We start from the raw sequence: 20,068 nt of genomic DNA on the forward strand, positions 1-20,068 counted from the left end.
CTCATCAGCAATTCCTTTCTGAAACATGAGTTATTAAAGCACTGTTGCAGCATTCAGTCTACAATACATGTCTTGGCAAAACAGAATCCCCACAAGCTCAGGTCAATAAAATCACATCACAGTTTGAATACTAAAATCTGGATGACAATGAATCTGATTATAGAGCATTTTGGTAAACTGGAATTGCCATGTCAATGGACTGTGTTCTGAAGAAGGACCTTTAATGAAAATATATCAATGGAAAATAAAAAATTATATCTAATTCCCAGTTTAAAGCATTTTAGTTACCAATGAGGGCTCAAAGTGCTGGGCTTCTTCACTTTGGAGAAACATAGACCTGGGATGATTTGATCGAGGTTTATAAGATGATGAAGGGATTAGACTGTGTTTGTGCAAACAGTTTGTTCCAGCTAAATAGGTTAGGGAGGACCAAGGGTCACAATCTTAAGCTATGTAAAGGCAGAATTAGGTCAGATGTCAGGAGGTGGTTCAGAGAATAGTGGACCTGTGGAACAGGCTGTCGGCTCCTGCAGTGAACACTGATTCGCTGAATTCCTTCAAGCGAGAGCTGAACCTGTTTGAGCTGGAGCGGAGGTCACCTCGTACAAGGGATAGGTACTGTATGATATCAATCAGGGTCGATGTGGTCTCCTGGACTAGGTTTGCCTTAGTGGGTCAGAGAGAAATTTTTCAGATTTCTTTTCCCTAGCTGGCTTGGGTTTTTATCTACTTTTTCACCCCTCCCAGGAGATTACATGGGGTGGGGAGTATATGTATTGTGATGCATAAGGCATCACAGTTGTGTGGGACAGGCTGGATGGACCAGTAGGTCTTTTCCTGCCCTTCATTTTTCGTATGTTCATATAAAAAATCTTCTGGAGTTCTTCAATGGCTTAGTGGGTAAGTGCATCACTTGATGTGCTACTGATCCATACAGACTTGGAAGATTCCAGGTTTGATCCCTGGTCAGTAGTCCTGGGCTAGGGAGGAGGGAAATCATTGAATGTCCTGGTGCTGATAATTATCCAGTGACCACGGCTGCAAAGTGCATATGTGGGTGTTGGGTTAGAACAGAATTGGGACTGCTTTTAATGCCCTTTTTAAAGCAGTTACATTTTGGGGCATGATTAGCTATTTCCAATTCCCCCCCCCCCCACCACAAAGGCTTAATTATTCAGGTTATTGGGGCATGTAATCAATTCAAATATTTCAGATGTTGTGCACAGATTAAATTTGGATTGCTATTGACAAGAAGTTAGTCCAAGAACAATAACTATACACCCAATAAACTCCCTGGCAATTTGTTGTAAATCTTTTGGTTTCCCCTGGAGAGAATCCACTCAGATATCATTCACGTAACAGCTCCAGTGATTTGGCTAACCACTCTAAAATTTGTAATACTGCCCAATGGGGTCACAACATATTATAAAGTAATTAAGGCTGAGGCTTTTGTGTGTATTCATGTGGCAGTGCACTCACTGCTACTCCAACAATTGAAGGAGGAGGTACAACTCCCCCTTGTGGTGTAGCAATATGATTGTTTATAATATCTACAAAGTAACTGCTTTGGTAGGATTGCATTCTGTGCAAATGTGTGAAGCCTGATTCACAGTCCATTCTTTGCTGTGAATGAAGATCATAACCAATTCTAAAGTCAGGAATAGGACTTCAGTCCTTTCAAAACAAAGTGACAGTCAGATTAGGTACTGCACACTGTAGGTGATAATATTATTTTGATGAATAGCCTTGGTATCAATAAGTTCCTTATGGCATGTAACAGTTTCAATAAACATAGAATGACATAGAACTTACAGCACAGAAACAGGCCATTCAGCCCAACTGGTCTATGTCGGTGTTTATGCTCCACATGAGTCTCCTACCACACTACTTCATCTTCACCTATCAGCATAAACTTCTACTCTTTTTTCCCTCATGTACTTATCTAGCTTCCCCTTAAATGTATCTATACTAATCACCTCAGCTACTCCTTGTGGTAGTGAATTCCACATTATAACCACTCTCTGGGTAAAGAAGTTTCTCCTGAATTCCTTATTGGATTTATTAGTGACTATCTTATATTTCTGACCCCTACAGACATATGACAGTAGCATCTCTTTCCGTTGCTGATTGCTGGCCATGCAAAGAATGCCACGTGGTGAGCATGGGCAAATCAGATCACAGAATCAATGTGGATTGGCCACCCATTATAGATCCAGCCCACATTTCCTTTCCATTGACTTAAGTGGTAAGGAAAATCAGACACAGTGTGTAACGGGGGCCACTTTTCCACCATTGCCAATAGTGAAAATTGGCCCCACACTGTGGCCATGTTGAATTTTGTCAGATTATTCACCGGGGACAAATAATTAAATAAAATCAGCAGTGCACTGATTTTATTTAAACATAATCTGAATAATTAAATATGTATCTACCCTTGAGTTTTACTTCAATCTTCATTTGAATCTTGTACAACTGCTTGGTGCTGAAATTAAGGACCTATTACACTACTGTTCTAGAGCTATTGTGATCTTTAAGCAGTTACACCAGAATATGATGCCCCTCTCAGGCTGCCAAGTACTGTACCAAATCCTACAGGACATAGAGTAATGGACAATGGGGTTTCAATATAAACTGAACAGTGCATTTCTCTTTGGATTAAATACACATGGATTATTGCCGCAACTGCAATCTTCTAAATCACCATAATAAAGGTGCCACCTGAGTAATTGTCTACAGCAAGAACTATACCTTGGCCTCAAGGTCTGCAAACCACTTAATGACTGATCATCTTTCATTCATTACTCAGTCTCTAATCCTCTTAGGAAGATGACATTGATGCTCCCTCATACCTGAATTGAGGATGGAAATCACTGCAATAATTTTACTGTTTACAACTGAAGGGAAATTTCCTTTGTATACTATTAGTAGCGATATTATAAACACATTTTTTAGAACACATTTACAACTTTACTACATATATTACAGAGGAAATCTTTCCGCATGAAAGCTCTCTAATAAAGATGCCACAAAGAACAGGGACAGCAGATAGTCTGGAGTAACATCTGACAAATTGGTAGTCATTGCTGGTCAGATTTCATGGCAATGGAGGGATAGTTATATTATGAGCGAGGATTCTTGTATCTAGCCTCTAGATAACACCTCTCAGCAGCTGTCATTCCAAATCTCAGACTTTCTTCAGCACAGTGGAATTGGTTGGCTTGTGATTTGCCAGCCACCTTGAAGTTCTAGATGTACATGTCCAGTGCCACATATCAGGCTTACTCATTATCGGCTGCTTAATCCAGGTCCTCTTTTGAGGGTCTTTGGCAAAGAGGCACGCCCACCATGCGACTGACTCCCTCCAGAGTACACAGTGCCAGGTCAGTGTGGACCGGAGCTCTCCTTCCCTACAGCTGCTCCCCTTTTTTGCCACAAATCCACCTCAAGGCTTGGTCCTGGATCTTACACATAGGGCATGATTTTTACCCGGAGCTGGGAATTCAGCGTGTGGGTAGATAATCATGTGGGAAACCCGGAAGTAAAGTGAGTGCGTCGGAATCTGCGATCGCAACTCAATTGAAAGCAATTAACATTACTTCCAGGTTTCGTGATTTCAAGCTGTGCAGTGGGCGCACTGTGCACCCACATGACGTCATCTGAAGTCCATTATTTAAAGGGCCAATGCAAAAATGTATTTTTGTGGAGAAAGGAGGAAATTAAATTATGGATTCACATAGAGCAAAGGTAACACCCTGGTTCTCGGATGCATTGCTTGAAGTACTGACAGGTGCTGTGAGACACAGGAGGGATGTCATCTACCCAAGCGATGGGAGAAACCTGGTTCTGCCACCAAGAAAGCATGACTGGAGGTGGCAGAAGAGGTCAGCAGCAGGAGCACAGTACCCATATCTTGGCTGCAGTGCAGGAAGCGCTTTAACGACCTAACCCGGTCAGGAAAAGTGAGTACACTTGCGGATTCACCCACATCCTGTGTTGTGCAACCGCCTCCCCCACTCTGTGTTGGCACGCCTACACCATCACATCACGCTTCACACCCAATTAAGTTTCAGCACCATCCTTCACCTTCTATGCACTTGCTCTCCTCCCCATTTATGCACCCACCACTGCCACTCACCTGAATCCTGATGCGATGTGATGCATCAGTCTGATAGTAACTCTCTGATGCATCTGTCTGATAGTCAGCCTCACCCAAAGCAATGCATCCATCGGATGAATATGGCACTTTCAGTCACTCACAGGTCTGTTCTTTCACCCTTTGTAGGAGAAGAGAGTGCAAAATGCAAGGGAGAGGATGAGGACTGGAGGTGGACCACCACAGATGCGGAAGAGGAGGCCATGGGACAGCTGCATCCCTATCCATCGGAGATAGAGAGGCTGGGAACCCACAGGTGCCTGGTGACAGAACTTAAACATCTTTCACACACATGATGACTTTATTTCATCAATGACTGAACTATGACAGACCTGAGTATGGTGATTGGCAAGATTATTACTTTGCCGATGAATAATTCATATTGCTTTCTGTTGTCTTCCAGGGCCATGCGTCCCAAGTGTTAAGTTGCTCTTTCATTTGCTTCATGATGAATGCCAAGACATGATGGGTCCCATGGGTGGATGTGCAATGGGTGTATGCGTGGTTGAAGGACTGTTTTGTGCAAAGGGTTGGGGTGGAGGGGTTGATGGTGGTTGTGCTAGGCGGTCTGAGTATCTCAATGTCTTTATTTTGCCACTTTTATTATGAGAACCTGTGAGAGATGAGGGCACCCCCGGCATCCCGAGCAGCAATTTGCGTGGATGGTCTGGCGATGGATGTCCCATCTTCATCTTCCTCCTCCTGCTCCTCTTCATTTTCCTCCTCCTCTTCAATGTTGTTGCCAACAGAGGATGATGGACGAGCACCTTCGTCCTCCTCCACCTGTAAACCTTTCTGCTGCGCTCTGTTGTGCAGGACGCAGCACACCACGATTTTTCTGGAGACCCTCGCTGGCGAGTACTGAAGGGTGCCTCCAGACCAATCCAGGCACCTGAAGCACATCTTCAACATGCCTGTTGTTTGTTCAGTGACACACCTGGTGGTCATGTGGCTCTGGTTATATCGTTCTTGTGCCTCGCTGGTGGGGTTTCTCACAGGTATCATGAGCCATGTTTGCAGGGGGTATCCCTTGTCTCCAACAAGCCAGCCCTTAAGTCTGTCTCCTGTTTGGAAGGGGTCTGGAATGTTGAACTGGTGCATAATGAATGCATCATGACAGCTGTCAGGGATTCTGGTGCACACTTGCAGAAATCCCTTCCTGTGGTCGGACACCAGCTGTGCAATGACAGAGTGATAGCCCTTTCAGTTTATGCAGACTCCTGGCTCATGATTTCCATGTGTGTGCAATCGATTGTGCCCTGCACCCGTGGGAAGCTAGCCAGAGAGTTGAAACCCACTGCCCGCTCATTCTGGCTGATGTCATCGCGGGGGAAGTTCATGTAATCGGATGCCCTGGCAAACAACCCATTCGTCATCTGCCTTATACATTTATGTGCAGACGATTGAGACATCTTGGAGATGTCATTGGTAGCACCCTGGAATGACCAAGAGGCGAAGAAATTAAGGGAAGTCGTTACTTTAACTGCGAGAGGCAATGCATGGCCACCAGGTCCAGCAGGGAACAGCTCTTCCTCAAGGAGGCTACAGATGTCTGCGATCACCTGCCGACTAAAACTGAGCCTGCGTAAGCACTCCTCCTCAGGGAGGTCCAGGAAGCTCAGCCTCTGCCTGTACACCCTCTCTCGTGGGTAGAGTCTCCTGCGACATCGGTCCCTCAGTTGGTCCCATCTCTGCTGTTCTCCAGGTCCTTGTTGCGTACCTCTGTCTTGTGCAATTGCATATCCCAACACAGCTCGACGTGGCTACCGTGAATGGTCATTTTCCTCCTCCTCAGATGTCCTCTGGAATACATCCATTGCGATCCCCATCCTGATCTTGTCAGTTTGAGAGGCTCCAAAGTTTTCCTAAAGCTGTCTCAACAAAGAACTCTTAGTCTCAACACTAGACTGAGCTTTTATTGAGATGTGTCAATCACAGGTTTAAAGGACCAAATCAACTTCGGCGGCATCTCGCCTCTGTTTCAATGGCGAGATTCGGAAGCCATGGGAAAACCGTGCAGTAATATTCGTTTCAGGTTCAGATTCAACAAAAAATTACCTACCTTAAGTATTTGAAGTAGGTAAATTGCCGGTATTATTTGGGGAGGCAAATTCCAGGTTTCGCTTGCGTGTACGTATCCTAACGCATCCACGTTAAACCCGGAAGTGGGTACGTTGCAGCAGGGTTGCGGTCGGGCTTCAAAAAGCTGTTATTTCAACCTCCCACCCGCCCCCAACCCACCCGTTCTTTGGGGTTAAAATTACCCCCATACACTGCAGGAAGCCCTTCTCTTGCATGCCTAGGACCTCTGAACCATGAAGGAGAACTGTTTGAAGACATGTCTTATACATGACAAGCTTAACCTGCATTGGGATTTTGCCATCATTTAAAAAAGTCCCCAATAGCTATACAATTACAAGGAAATTACAACATGGAAACAGACAATTTGGTCTAACCAGTCCATGTTGGTTTTTATCCTCTCTGCCTTTTGTGCGTATCCCTTTATCCCCCTTTCCTTCAACCACCTATCTAATCTATTCTTAAATCTTGACATGGTCTCTAATCAATAACTCTGGTATTGCACACCAAAGCCTCACAACCATTTGTGTAAGAAAGTTTCTTCTGCTCTTTGTCCTAAATCTCTTATATTTAATTTTATATCTATGTCCCTTTGTTCTAGACCCTTCAACTACTGGAAACAGTCATACAAATTAAGAGCAGGAGTAGGCCATTCGGCCCCTCGAGACTGCTCTGCCATTTGATAAGATCATGGCTGATCTGATTGTGACCTCAACCCTACTTTCCCGTCTACCTACTATAACCTTTGACTCCCTTGTTAATCAGGAATCTATCTAACTCAGCCTTAAAAATATTCAGTGACTCAGCCTCCACCATTCTCTGGGGAAGGGAGTTCCACAGACTCACGACCCTCTGAGAGAAAAACATTCTCCTCACCTCCATCTTAAATGGGAGACCCCTTATTTTTAAACTGTGGCCCCTAGTTCTAGTCTCTCCCACAAGGGGAAATATCCTCTCAGCATCTACCCCTTCGGGTCCCCTCCGGATCTTACATGTTTCAATAAGATCACCTCTCATTCTTCTAAACTCCAATGTATGCAGGCCCAACTTGTCCAACCTTTCCTCATAAGACAACCCCCTCATCCCAGGAATCAGTCAAGTGAACCTTCTCTGAACCACCTCCAAAGCAATTATGTCCTTTCTTAAATAAGGAGGCCAAAATTGCACACTGTATTCTAGATGTGGTCTCACCAATCCCCTGTACAACTGTAGCTAAACATCTCTACTTTTATATTCCATTCCCCTTGCAATAAATGACAACATTCCATTTGCCTTCCTAATCACTTGCTGTACCTGCATACTAACTTTTTGTGATTCACATACTAGGACACCCAGATCCCTCTGCACCTCAGAGTTCTGCAATCTCTCTCCATTTAAATAATATACTGCTTTTCTATTCCTCCTGCCAAAGTGGACAAGTTCACATTTTCCCACATTATACTCCATCTGCCAAATTTTTGCCCACTCACTTAACCTATCTATATCCCTTTGCAGACTCCTTATATCCTCTTCACAACTTACTTTCCTACCTACCTTTGTGTCATCAGCAAATTTAGCAACCATACATTCGGTCCCTTCATCCAAGTCATTGATATAGATTGTAAATAGTTGATGCCTGTGGCACTCCATCTTGCCAACATTACATCTTGCCAATCTGAAAATGACCCATTTATGCCTACTCTCTGTTTCCTGTTAACTAACCAATTATTTATCCATGCTAATATGTTGCCCCCTACACCATAAGATCTTATTTTGTGTAGTAGCCTTTGATGTGGCACCTTGTCAAATGCCTCCTGGAAATCCAAATACACCAAATCCACAGGAACCCCTTTATTCACGTTGCTTGTTACTCCCTCAAAGAACTCTAATAAATTAGTCAAACACAATTTCCCTTTCACAAAGGCGTATTCACTCTGCCTGATTGCATTGAGATTTTCTAAGTGCCCTGCTATAACCTCCTTGATAATAGATTCCAGCATTTTCCCTATGATAGATGTTAAGCTAACTGGCCTGTAGTTTCCTGCTTTCTGTCTCCCTCCTGTCTTGAATAGAGGAGTTACATTCGCTATTTTCCAATCTGATGGGAACCCTTCCAGAATCTAGGGAATTTTGGAAAATTAATACCAATGCATCTATTATCTCTGCAGCCACTTCTTTTAAGACCCTAGGATGAAATCCGTGAGGACCTGGGGACTTGTCAGCTTTTAGTTCTAATAATTTTTTCAGAACCCTTTCCCTGGTGATTGTAAATGTTTTAAGTCCTTCCCTCCCTTTCACCTCTTGATTCACAATTATTTCTGGCATGTTATTTGTATCCTCTACAGTGAAGACAGATGCAAAATATCTGTTCAATTCATTCGCCATTTCCTTGTTCTCCATTATTAATTCCCCAGACTCAATCTCTAGAGGACCAACGCTCATTTTACCTGCTCTTTTCCTTTTTAAATACCTGTAGAAACTCTTGCTATCTGTTTTTATATTTCTAGCTAGCTTTCTCTCGTACTCTAATTTTTCTCTCATTATTCTTTTAGTCATTCTTTGCTGCTTTTTATATTCTGTCCAATCTTCTGACCTGCCACTAATCTTTGCGGAATTGTATGCTTTTTCTTTCAATTTGATACTATCTTTAACTTCCTTAGTTAGCCACGGATGGTACATCTTTCCTCTAGAGTCTTTCTTTCCCACTCTTTGCTGAGTGTTATGAAATATCTCATTAAATGTCTGCTACTGCATCTCTACTGACCTATCCCTTAACCTAATTTCCCAGTTCACTTTAGCCAGCTCTGTTTTCATACCCTCATAATTGCCCTTATTTAAGTTTAAACACTAGTCTTAGACCTACTCTTCTCTCCTTCAAACTGAATGTGAAATTCAATCATACTGTGATGACTGATTAGGGATGGGCAATAAACGCTGGCCTTGCCAGCAACGCCCACATCCCATGAACAAATAAAAAAACTGCTATCTTGAGGTTCCTTTACAATGAGGTCATTTTTCTATCTGTTCTGGTCTGGTCTGTTTCTATTTATCCTGTCCCATCCCTTCAAAACTTCAAACACCTCTATCAAGTCACCACTTAATCTCCTCAGTTCTAACAAAAACAGCCCCAATTTTTCAAGTCTTTCTTTGTATTTATATTTTCTCATATCAGGTAGCATCCTAGTGACTATGCACTGTAACCTCTCAATTGCCTCAGCATCCTTCCTCTGGTGTGGTGCCCAAAACCACACAGTTTAAAGTTTTACATAGATTCACCATTTCATCTCAACTTTTATATTGTTTCCTCTTGCCATAAAACCCAGTATTACATTAACTTTTTTTTTAATGGCCTTATCCACTTGAGTTTCTGCTTTGAATGTCTGAACCCCCAAATCCCTCTGTTCTTCCACATCACAAAGCTTCTTCCCCAAAATATAATTATAATTTTGATTTCTTTTAAATTAAATTAAATATGGTAATTATTATTGTAATAACACCTGTTGAAGGACCCATTGGTGAAATTAATCGGCAATGAGCAGGTCAGGGATCATGCCTGCCCCACTCAGGGTTCTTCAGCGGCTCTGGTAGCCACCAACGAAAGGCAAGTTTCAAAACTTTTTTTTCTAAAATAAACCCTTCCTGTGGAGCCAGGAGGAGCAGGAGTGCTCCCGCACAGGTGTCGCAATCACTCCTCCTGCCTCCCCCAACCATAGCCTGCTACAACTCCCTTCCGGGGTTTACCTGAGGGCCGAAACTGAACTTTCCCTCGGGCGAGATACCTGCGGAGGCTCGACCATTGCCGGCAGCTCACCCCAAACGTGTTGATGAGGCCTGAGGACAAAGTGCACATGTTCTCATGCACACTTCTCCAATATTTCAGTAGACGGACTGAAAAATACTTTAATGAGATAAGGCCAGATATCAATCATTTAAGCTATTTTATTTTGTAGACAGCTAGTGAACATACAGAGTGACAGATGCAATTGAATCTCACTCACTTTGCTTAACTTTACTTCCCTCCATGTAAATAAGAAACATAATAAACCGTACCACGTTATCCCACATTAGTGGGCTAACTTTATTTTTTGTTCTGGTCAGCCTTCTTTTTGTGACCACCTCTGGACTTAAGATGGGAAATCTTTCCTTTCTTAGGTTGGGCTCCCTTCTCAGACCTAACTGGACTGACTGACCATACAATTAGGCCAGCTAATGACATGGCCAAAGTCCTTCAATTTCTTAGTAATTCAAAACAATTTATAATAATGGGAATGGTTTTCTGACTTGACTCTCCTTTGTGTAGTACTTGTTGCTGTCTATAGCCTACTTGATTCCCAAAGTAAGAGTTTGCATAATGGTTGGAAAATCATGCGCAGTGCGGGCTGGATTCCCAGGCATGAATGACAAGTTGGGAAATTAACCCTAATACTGTTAAAAATTAAAGGAGCTTATAGCTGATTCACAAACTGTGAGCTCTTCCTCATTTTAGGGATCAAGTATGATATTATACAACTTATAAGTGAGCAACGTCTGTTTACAAATATGACAAAGTACTGGCTGCATCTTTAGATATAAACTTTGAAATGGATCAATTAAAAACTCAAGAAAGAATAAACTGTAAAAATGCAAGAAACACGTAAGAGTTCCAGGCAAGCTATAATGCACAGAAAGTAAATATGGTTGTCCTTGGAGAGGCAGTTCTCCAAATCGTAAAAAAAAAGAGGAAAACAAAAAATTTGCTGATGTGGCACCTTGTCAAATGCCTTCTGGAAATCCAAGTACACCACACCCATGAGAAGTGAGATGGGCAACTTTTAATACTGCATTAAGTTGCTTAAGAGTTGCTTATGTTCAGCTATTATGACTCAAAATAGTTTTCAGTTGAGAAAACTAGGTGAAGGGTGAAGGCTCATAGTGCTCGAGCATCAAAGGACAAAGTTAGAATGGCATCTAATTGAAATAGATGTAATGTAATATGTACATCCTTTACTGTCGATCATTGGAGATCCTTCAACCTTCCTGCTTAAGAGTGAATCTGAATTTAGCACTGAAAAAATAAATTTATTTCTATAATGGTTGTGACAGAGCTGAGGTCTGTCCAGATGCAAATTACCAAATTGTGGTATTACATATTGCTTCCTTTATCCTCATATATATGGAGTAGGCAAATAATTTTTCTAAACTGGCTCGTTTTAAAATGTTCTGACGAGAGGTCTTTGACTTGAAACGTTAACGCAGTTTCTTTCTCCACAGATGCTGCCTGGCTTGCTGAGCTTCTCCAGCATTTTATGTTTTTATTTCAGATTTTTATTTCAGATTTCCAGCATCTGCAGTATTTTGCTTTTGATTTAGTGTTAAAATGGAAATTGCTTTTTCTCCTTTTAAGACCAAGAACTGAGAATAGGGGCATGCTATCTGCGAGAGAGTGGGCCAGAATGTTTAATCTGGTAATTGATCAGAATAGGATGGGACCATGTTTATATGGCAGGGGTAGGCACATATACATGGCACATATACGCGGCAGAGGTAGGCACATATACGCAGTATATGTTCAGTTCCATTTGCAACCCCTCAGATAATGAAGCAGTCTGAGCCTGCATGCAGCAAGACCTGGACAACATCCAGCATTGGGCTGATAAGTGGCAAGTAACATTCGTGCCAGACAAGTGCCAGGCACTGACCATCTCCAACAAGAGAGAACCTAACCACCTCCCGTTGACATTCAACGGCATTACCTTCGCCAAATACCCCACCATCAACATCCTGGGGGTCACCATTGACCAGAAACTTAACTGGACCAGCCACATAAGTACTGTGGCTACAAGAGCAGGTCAGAGGCTGGGTATTCTGTGACGAGTGACTCACCTCCTGACTCCCCAAAGCCTTTCCACCATCTACAAGGCACAAGTCAGGAGTGGTTTTTTTTATTCGTTCATGGGATGTGGGCATCGCTGGCGAGGCTGGCATTTATTGCCCATCCCTAATTGCCCTTGAGAAGGTGGTGGTGGTGGTCAGGAGTGTGATGGAATACTCTCCACTTGCCTGGGTGAGTGCAGCTCCAACAACACTCAAGAAGCTCAACACCATCCAGGACAAAGCAGCCCGCTTGATCGGCACCCCATCCACCACCCTAAACATTCACTCCCTTCACCACCAGCGCACCATGACTGCAATGTGTACCATCCACAGGATGCACTGCAGCAACTCGCCAAGGCTTCTTCGACAGCACTTCCCAAACCCGCGACCTCTACCACCTAGAAGGACAATGGCAGCAGGCACATGGGAACAACACCACCTGCACGTTCCCCTCCAAGTCACACACCATCCCGACTTGGAAATATATCGCTGTTCCTTCGTCATTGCTGAGTCAAAATCCTGGAACTCCCTTCCTAACAGCACTGTGGGAGAACCTTCACCACATGGACTGCTGCGGTTCAAGAAGGCAGCTCACCACCACCTTCTCAAGGGCAATTAGGGATGGGCAATAAATGCTGGCCTTGCCAGCGACGCCCACATCCCACGAACAAATAAAAGAAAATGTTCTGATTTTTGTGCTCCCAGCACGAAGCTTCAGCCACCAGGAATGCATATTGGAGACTTGGGTCCATGCTACATCTGATTTTCCAACTATTTAAACTAGTGGTTGCATACTTGATACTGAGACTGAAGGGAAAAAGCATTAAAAATGTCCATTCCTCAGCGCTGACACCCTCCATTCTGATAACCAATAACGTTGACTAACATTTTGGAGAAGAGAAAATTGTTGATTGTTTTTCTTGGCACTCATCAGTTGGAGGGCAAAGTCCTGATCTATTTTTAGTTGGGTGTTCAAAACAGATCAACCTTACTAAATTGATTGTTAGTAGTTCAGAGTCTTGTCCTTCATCGGTTTATGTACCCTATTTTGATTGACCCTTATCCTGAAACTGTGATTTTTGTGATGTGGCACAGAGGGAGGTCAGAACCTTTACTTGTGTTTCTCAGGTACAAAGAGGTCCTCAAAAAACTCACAAAAGCCATCCTTTTGGAAGTGTTGTAAACATGATTTTATAAGCTGGCTACACTACATAGTTTAAATCAATGCAAAATGCAAATTGGCTAATTTTGCAAATGGTATCAAAGCAGGGCAATAGATTCAGAGGAGGCAGCTGAGAAATTATAGAATGAGTTGGATAAAATACGTCAGTGGCCAGTGCAATACCAGATGAAACTTAATGCAGACACGGTTAAAATACTGCACCATAAGGAAAAATAAGCAATGTATACAATCCATAAATGGTGTTGAAATAACTTAGGATAATATAGGGGTACGGTAGTATAATGGTTTTATTATTGGATTAGTAATCTAACTCCTGGACTAATAATCCAGGGAATGCTGCTTCTGGGCCAGGAGGAGCAGGAGTGCTTCCCCCCGGCCCCCTAAACAAACCTGCAGTGATCTTCCGACCTCGTCCCCCCCAACCGCGATCAGCTGACCCCCCGCGATCTCTCCCCCCCCCCCCGCAATCTCCCTTCCCCGCAATCTGATCTCCCTCCCCCGCGATCCGATTTCCCTCCCCCACGATCTTCAGACCCACCCCCACCCCCATAATCTCTCCCTCCCTCCCTCCTCTCAGCTCCCTGCTGTGGCCTCGTACAGCAGATTTTCCCGCCCAGCAGACAGCAGACAGCCAGCCTCTCAATCTGGCCAGCTGCCTGGCGGGAAACCGAGTAAAAAAATTCTAATGAGGTCCTGCTGTTAAATTTGGCAGTACCTCCACCTTTTCCGTATTTCCGGGTTTCCCGGACATTGGCAGGCGCCCCCGCTCCCTCCCCACCTCCCCATAAATATTGGGGCCATTGTGTCAAAGGGCTGAGCTATGAAGAAAGACTGGAAAGACTAGCAAATGGTTTTGATTTTACAATGATGCAAAGTGTAATTTGCTGTAATTTGGATGTGAAATCACCCAAATCAAAATTGGTCAACTGGTATAAGACCACCTGCAGAAGGTAGTCTCACCAGGTATGGACACTCCCCTATGATCTCTACCACCGAGAAGGACAAGAGCAGCATTGTCATGGGAACGTCATCACTTCCAAGTTTCCCCTCCAAGTCACATGCCATCCTGACTTGGACATACATCACCAGTCCTTCACATCACTAAGTCAATATCCTGGAATTCCATACCAAACAGCATCATCACCACAAAAACTGCAATGGTTCAAGGAGAAGGCCCACAACCACCTTCTCTGGGCAACTAGGGCTAGGCAATAAATGCAACCTTGCTAGTGTCACCCACATCCCAAAAACATATAAATAGCTAGGCCTGATCGATAGATTTACGAGGACGTTGCCAGGGCTGGAGAATTGTAGCTATGAGAAAAGATTGGATAGGCTGGGGTTGTTTTCTTTGGAACAAAGGAGGCTGAGGTGAGATTTAATTGAGGCATATAAAATTATGACGGGACTAGATAGAGTGGATAGTGAGGACCTATTTCCCTCAGTAGAGGGGTCAGTGACCAGGGGGCATAAATTTAAAGTAATTGGTGGAAGGATTAGACGGGAGTTGAGGAGAAATTTTTTCACTCGGAGGGCGGTGGGGGTCTGGAACTCACTGCCTGAAATGGTGGTAGAGGCAGAAACCCTCAACTCATTTAAAAAGTACTTGGATGTGCACTTGAAGTGCCGTAACCTACAGGGCTATGGACTAAGTGCTGGAAAAGTGGGATTAAGCTGAATAGCTCGGATACGATGGGCTGAATGGCCTCCTTCTGTGCCGTAACTTTCTATGATTCTATGATCCTGTCCACATTAGCCACACATGTGCACTTTCCAGCAGGAGTTATCAGACAGCAATCAGTAGTGTAAACCAGGTTGTTTTTCCTTCTCTTTAGCTCAAGAATGCTAAGGCCAATAGTAGTGCCCTGGCTGTTGTCCCAACTGAGAACAGCTAAGCCCTCTGCTATCATTAAAAATCAACCAGAATCTGAGCACCATGTGAGTGATTTTCCTGACCAAAGATCGACAATGAACATAACTCCGGCCTGCTGGCCCTGTACCTCTGCACTAGCCTCAATCAATTCAGAAACTGTAAACACTTTCCGTAATGGTTCAGGGTCACTGGATTACTAGTGTACTGCACTTAATCTACATAGAACCAAGTGAATCAGGATGTGTCAAAAACTGAAAATTGTGATGCCAGGCAGTTTTAGTAAGCAAATTATTTTGACTTCATAAAGAACCATGGGGGAGAAATTTGTTAAAGGATGTTTTCGGGTGGGGGTAGCGTGATGCGCTAGTACCCCGCGCCCAATGGCTCCTATGCAGGCAGCACGTTAACTTCGTGCTGCCTGCTGATTATCATGATATCTCCGTGCAGCCAGCGCTACCCGCGCTGCTGAGAGGCTGCACGGAGAATGAAGAAGTTGGAAATGGGGCGTGGACATCGCACGTCATCAGCAGCCTGCACCTCTTAAAGGTGCAGGTGCACATTTCAAATGGCAGGTACACAGCTTACTTGGAGAAGGGATAGTGGGACTGGCACGAGAGAGGGCTCCACGCTAAATCCGATGATGCTCTGGAGGACCTGGTGGAAGGTGCGGACGAAAGGAGGGCCAACATGTACCCTCAGGGTGGCTGGAGATCCTCATGGTGAGACACCGAGCACAAGTGCGCAGGAGCTGGGGCAGGGGGAACGGATACCGCAGGTGCCAGCTCACCGGAAGCCGAGGTCGCTCACTAGTTCTGCTGCAGAGGAGTCAGGTGAGGACTTCGATGGGCCAGGCTACAGAAGACGGCTGATGGGCGTACATCACCAAATGCTTGGCGCACTGGAAAACCTGCCAGAAAGCCTGAGCACAATGAGAAGGGGCATGGAGGAGTCCAGTTCCAACTTGGCACAGGGCTTTGCGCAGAGCTTGGAGCCCATCCTTTCCAACATGGAACGGGTGGTCACCTCCATCAGCGCACCTGTGGAACCCACCATGATGCAGGGTCTGCTGACTGATGTCACAGCTTCCATTGCAGCAGAAACATCTGCCACCCAAGGTCTGACTGCAGCATTTGGAGCTCGGACGGCTGCCTTGGAAGCTCAGACTGCTGCTATCGTGGGTCTGGGGACCACTGTTGAACGGGGCTTCCAGGGCATCACAGCACTCCATTAATCCGTTCTCCAGCTGATCACCAGGATTGCTGAGGCGCCGCCCCGGGAGAGTGGCAGTGGTGCCTTGGCAGTCGGACCTGCTGTCCTCTCTCAGGATGACAGCCTTCCTGCTCCCACTCCTGCCACTCCGCCAGTGCCCCTGTTATTGCCTATCGGCCAGCCAGGCCAGACTGTTGCAGCCCATGCTGAGATGGTGCAGTCTGAAGCAGGGCCCTCCCAGCCCAGAGCTGCTCGGAATCATCCTCCAAGGCCGTCTGCAAGCTTCTCCATTGAAGGCCTCCCTCCCACCACCCATGCTCCAGCCACTGGGGAAGCGTCTCGTAGGAGCACTAGGATAGGCAAAGGCACATGAACAAAAGGCACTCAGGGAATGCACAAAGGTGAATCATTCTGTTATGTTAGCATAATTTCATTTATTCATTGATAAATGAGACTTTAATTTTGCATTTGGTGGTGGTTTTTATTTATGCAATGAGCTGAGAGGGATACCAATGTGTAATCAGATGGAGGGCGATTTGATTGTCTTGTGGGAGCGGAAAGGTGGGGAGTGTAGGACTGTTGGTGAGTTGGGGGATGTAGTTCAAATTATTCATAGCGGGCATGGATCAGGTGAGCGTGCAAAGCCCTTGCAAACAAAGCATGTGGTTCCTGTTGCAGCCTTGCGTCTTCCTCCACTTCCTCTTCCGGCTCCTCCTCCTCCTCCTCAGCCTCATCTTCCTCCTCCTCCTCAGCCACTTCTTCCTCTGCCTCCTCCTCCTCCATCTCTGGCTTAAAGTCTTCTCCAGTCATTGGTGGCAAAGGCTGGTCCCTCATGATGGCGAGGTTGTGCAGCATGCAGCAGACCACCACAAATCTGCCCACTCACTTAGGGGAGTACTGCAGGGCTCCTCCAGACCGGTCCAGACAGCGGAAATGTTGTTCGAGGAGGCCTAAGGTGTGCTCCACGACGTTGTGTGTGGCAGCATGGCTCTCATTATAGGCCTACTGTGCACGTGTGCTTGGGTTCCTGATCGGTATCATGAGCCACGGCGTGAGGTGATAGCCCTTGTTGCCCAGTAGCCAGCCTTTGACTTGCCGAGTCCGGTGAAAGATAGCTGGCATTTTGGACTGCCGCATGACGAAGGCATCATGACTGATCCCAGAGTAGCGGGCATCGACCTCCATGATCACATGCGTGTGGTTGCACACCAGCTGCACGTTCAGGGAGTGGAGGCCCGAAGATGGCTGACTTGATATGCGGGGCATGCAGGACAATATGCATGCAGTAAATGGCACCCTGCACCATGGGGAAGCCAGCAATGCAAGCAAACCCCCATGCTCGTTCTGCTTGTCTCTGTGCAGGGGGAGGGTCATAAACCTGTTCCTCATCTGGTACAGTGCATCTGTGCAGCAGTGCACTGCATACTGCGAGATGTTGCACATGTCGCCAGCAGAAGCCTGAAATGCTCCTGAGCTGTAGAAATTCAGTGCCACGGTGACCTCCACAGCCACAGGCAATGCTGTCCTTGCCCTGCTCTGAGGCTGCAGCTGTGGCCACACCAGTTGACAGATCTCGGTCACGGCTTCCTTGGTGAACCTCAGGCGTCAGATGCAATCTTCCTCGGTCATGTTGAGGTAAGAGAATTGATCCCGGAAGGCCATCATTGGGTAGGGCCTCCTGCTCAGTGCCCTGCGCCTCCTTGTCCTCCGTCTCCTCGCAGCTTGACCTGCTGTACGTGGCTTCTCTGCATGCTCCCAGTCGTGTTCAATGCCCAGCGGGAGCCCTAGCAGGCCGCCCATGGTTGGCAGGAATGTTGTTCAACCACGGTTGTAACTTTCTGAACCATAAGGCAGTACCTGGCAAAGCACTCTCAAATGTAGTCTCGGAACTCTCAGCTTCCAAAAACTCTTCCTACTCCTCCAGCAGCTAGAAGCAATAATCCAGCAACTAATCTGCATGGCCCCTCTAAATAGCGCTGGTGGGGGTCCTTCAGGCACTGTAAGACACGTTCAGATAGTCGGAGTTAAGACTGTGCGTTGCGTTGAGCATTAAGATCCAAAATGGTGTCTGTCACTTTAAATCAGCGTTGCACACTGATTGCACACATTTTCTCCCTACTTTACATGCTTCCAGCATTCAGTATTTGCGCATGTGCTAACTCCTATACCAAGATGGCATCCGGTGCACGTCACACTGGAAACATGCGTGCGCATCCAAGACGCCATTTTGGATATCAGAGAGGCCGTGTAGCGCCTAAACAACGGGCACTACACGACCCAATTTAGCGCCCCATGTACCTATAGGAAAGGCAAAACCTCCAGGAGTAAACATTGGGTCAACTGTAGTAATTTACTCACATCTAACACTCTAAGCCGGTGTCAAGTCATGTTTGTTGTACACTGGGTTAAAGGTAACAATTTACTTGTGTCAGTATCAACTTACATGCAGGGCAAACTAGGTAAATATTAAACATTTACTCATAGGGCACCTACATTTCCAGAATAAGTAGGCTAGAGGTTATAATTCACAGAATGATATCACAGAATAAATATCGACCTCAGTGTCAGTATCTACTTGATACAAAGTTAACAAGCCTCAATCAGGATTACAAATTAGAAGATTGTTTGCCACAATGTTGTGGATATGTGTAATAGAATTCCAGCAAAAGTATTAATGTTGTGGAAATTAGCAATTTTTAAAAAAAGAATGGAATTAATGGGGTAGATTTGCATCCTTACCACCTGGGCATTAAGCATCGCCAGGGCAGAACGCAGAAAGGTAATTCTGGCAGGGAGCTTCGCACCCTGGCAACAGGGCTCACCTGGTGTTCCTTCCATTGAAATGAATGGAAGGAAAATCCAGCAGGTTGTTTAAAGGGCGTGCAATCCTGCCCATCATATTTTCCTTTCTGCGCACCGCCCAACTCATGCTTTACATGCAGGCGGGAAAGACGAAAATCTGCCTCAATATCTTTTAGGATTGGGATTTCAGGTTATAAGGATAAAGATTAGATGTAGGTTATCAAATGTTGTAAAGGGCACAGTGTTCCTGTGCTGCTGTGATCATGGATACGTCACCTGTGAACTGCAACTGGCCAGCGCTAAAAAGTTTGGGCTGTGAGGTAGGATTACAGTCGTGGAGTTTTGCTGGATTTTTTTTAAGGGGAGGGAGCTTATGAAGAAATGTCACAGAACTTTACCTTCTTAGAGATTTACTTCAGCTGTGGTCGTTTGCTTCCCTCAGGAGATTGAGTTGGTTGGATAAAAAAACACAATAAGCATTTTGTACATGATCTGTGGACAGAACAGACCTGATAGGTCAAGTTACTTTTTCTCATTCCATACTTTCTTATAAACAGTGGTGTGCAGTTTCCCCTATACACACATTAGACCATTATCCCCCTCCCCTCATATTAACTTACTCACAGAGGTACTCACTTTAGGGGAGTGGACACACAGGAGTGATAAAGGACAATGGCATTCTCTGCACTGTGTCTGTTTGATTTCACTAGTGCCAACATGTTTACAGTCTATTAACAGACCCATTGCCAGCTATTCTTTTTCCAGTTTCCTTGCTGGAGATTAGGAACATAGGAACAGGAGTAGGCCATTCAGCCCCTTGAGCCTGTTCCGCCATTCAATGAGATCATGGCTGATCTGTATCCTAACTCCATCCACCGACCTTGGCTCCATATCCCTTAATACCCTTGGCTGGCGAAAATCCATCGATCTCAGATTT

At 45.1% G+C, this 20,068-nt stretch overlaps 1 protein-coding gene across 1 annotated transcript in view; it reads right to left on the reverse strand.

Moving 5' to 3' along the window:
* The window catches only part of LOC137344494 (laminin subunit beta-3-like), a 71,227-nt gene extending 51,661 nt beyond the window's left edge, over nt 1–19,566 (reverse strand). Inside the window, exon 1 of the mRNA XM_068007525.1 lies at nt 19,530–19,566. The gene's annotated coding sequence lies outside the window, so the exon portion shown is untranslated. The remainder of the gene's footprint in view (nt 1–19,529) is intronic.
* Between the last annotated feature and the right edge of the window lie 502 nt (nt 19,567–20,068).

This window comes from Heptranchias perlo, chromosome 27, assembly GCF_035084215.1.
Source record: "Heptranchias perlo isolate sHepPer1 chromosome 27, sHepPer1.hap1, whole genome shotgun sequence".
NCBI classification, from domain to species: Eukaryota; Metazoa; Chordata; class Chondrichthyes; order Hexanchiformes; family Hexanchidae; genus Heptranchias; species Heptranchias perlo.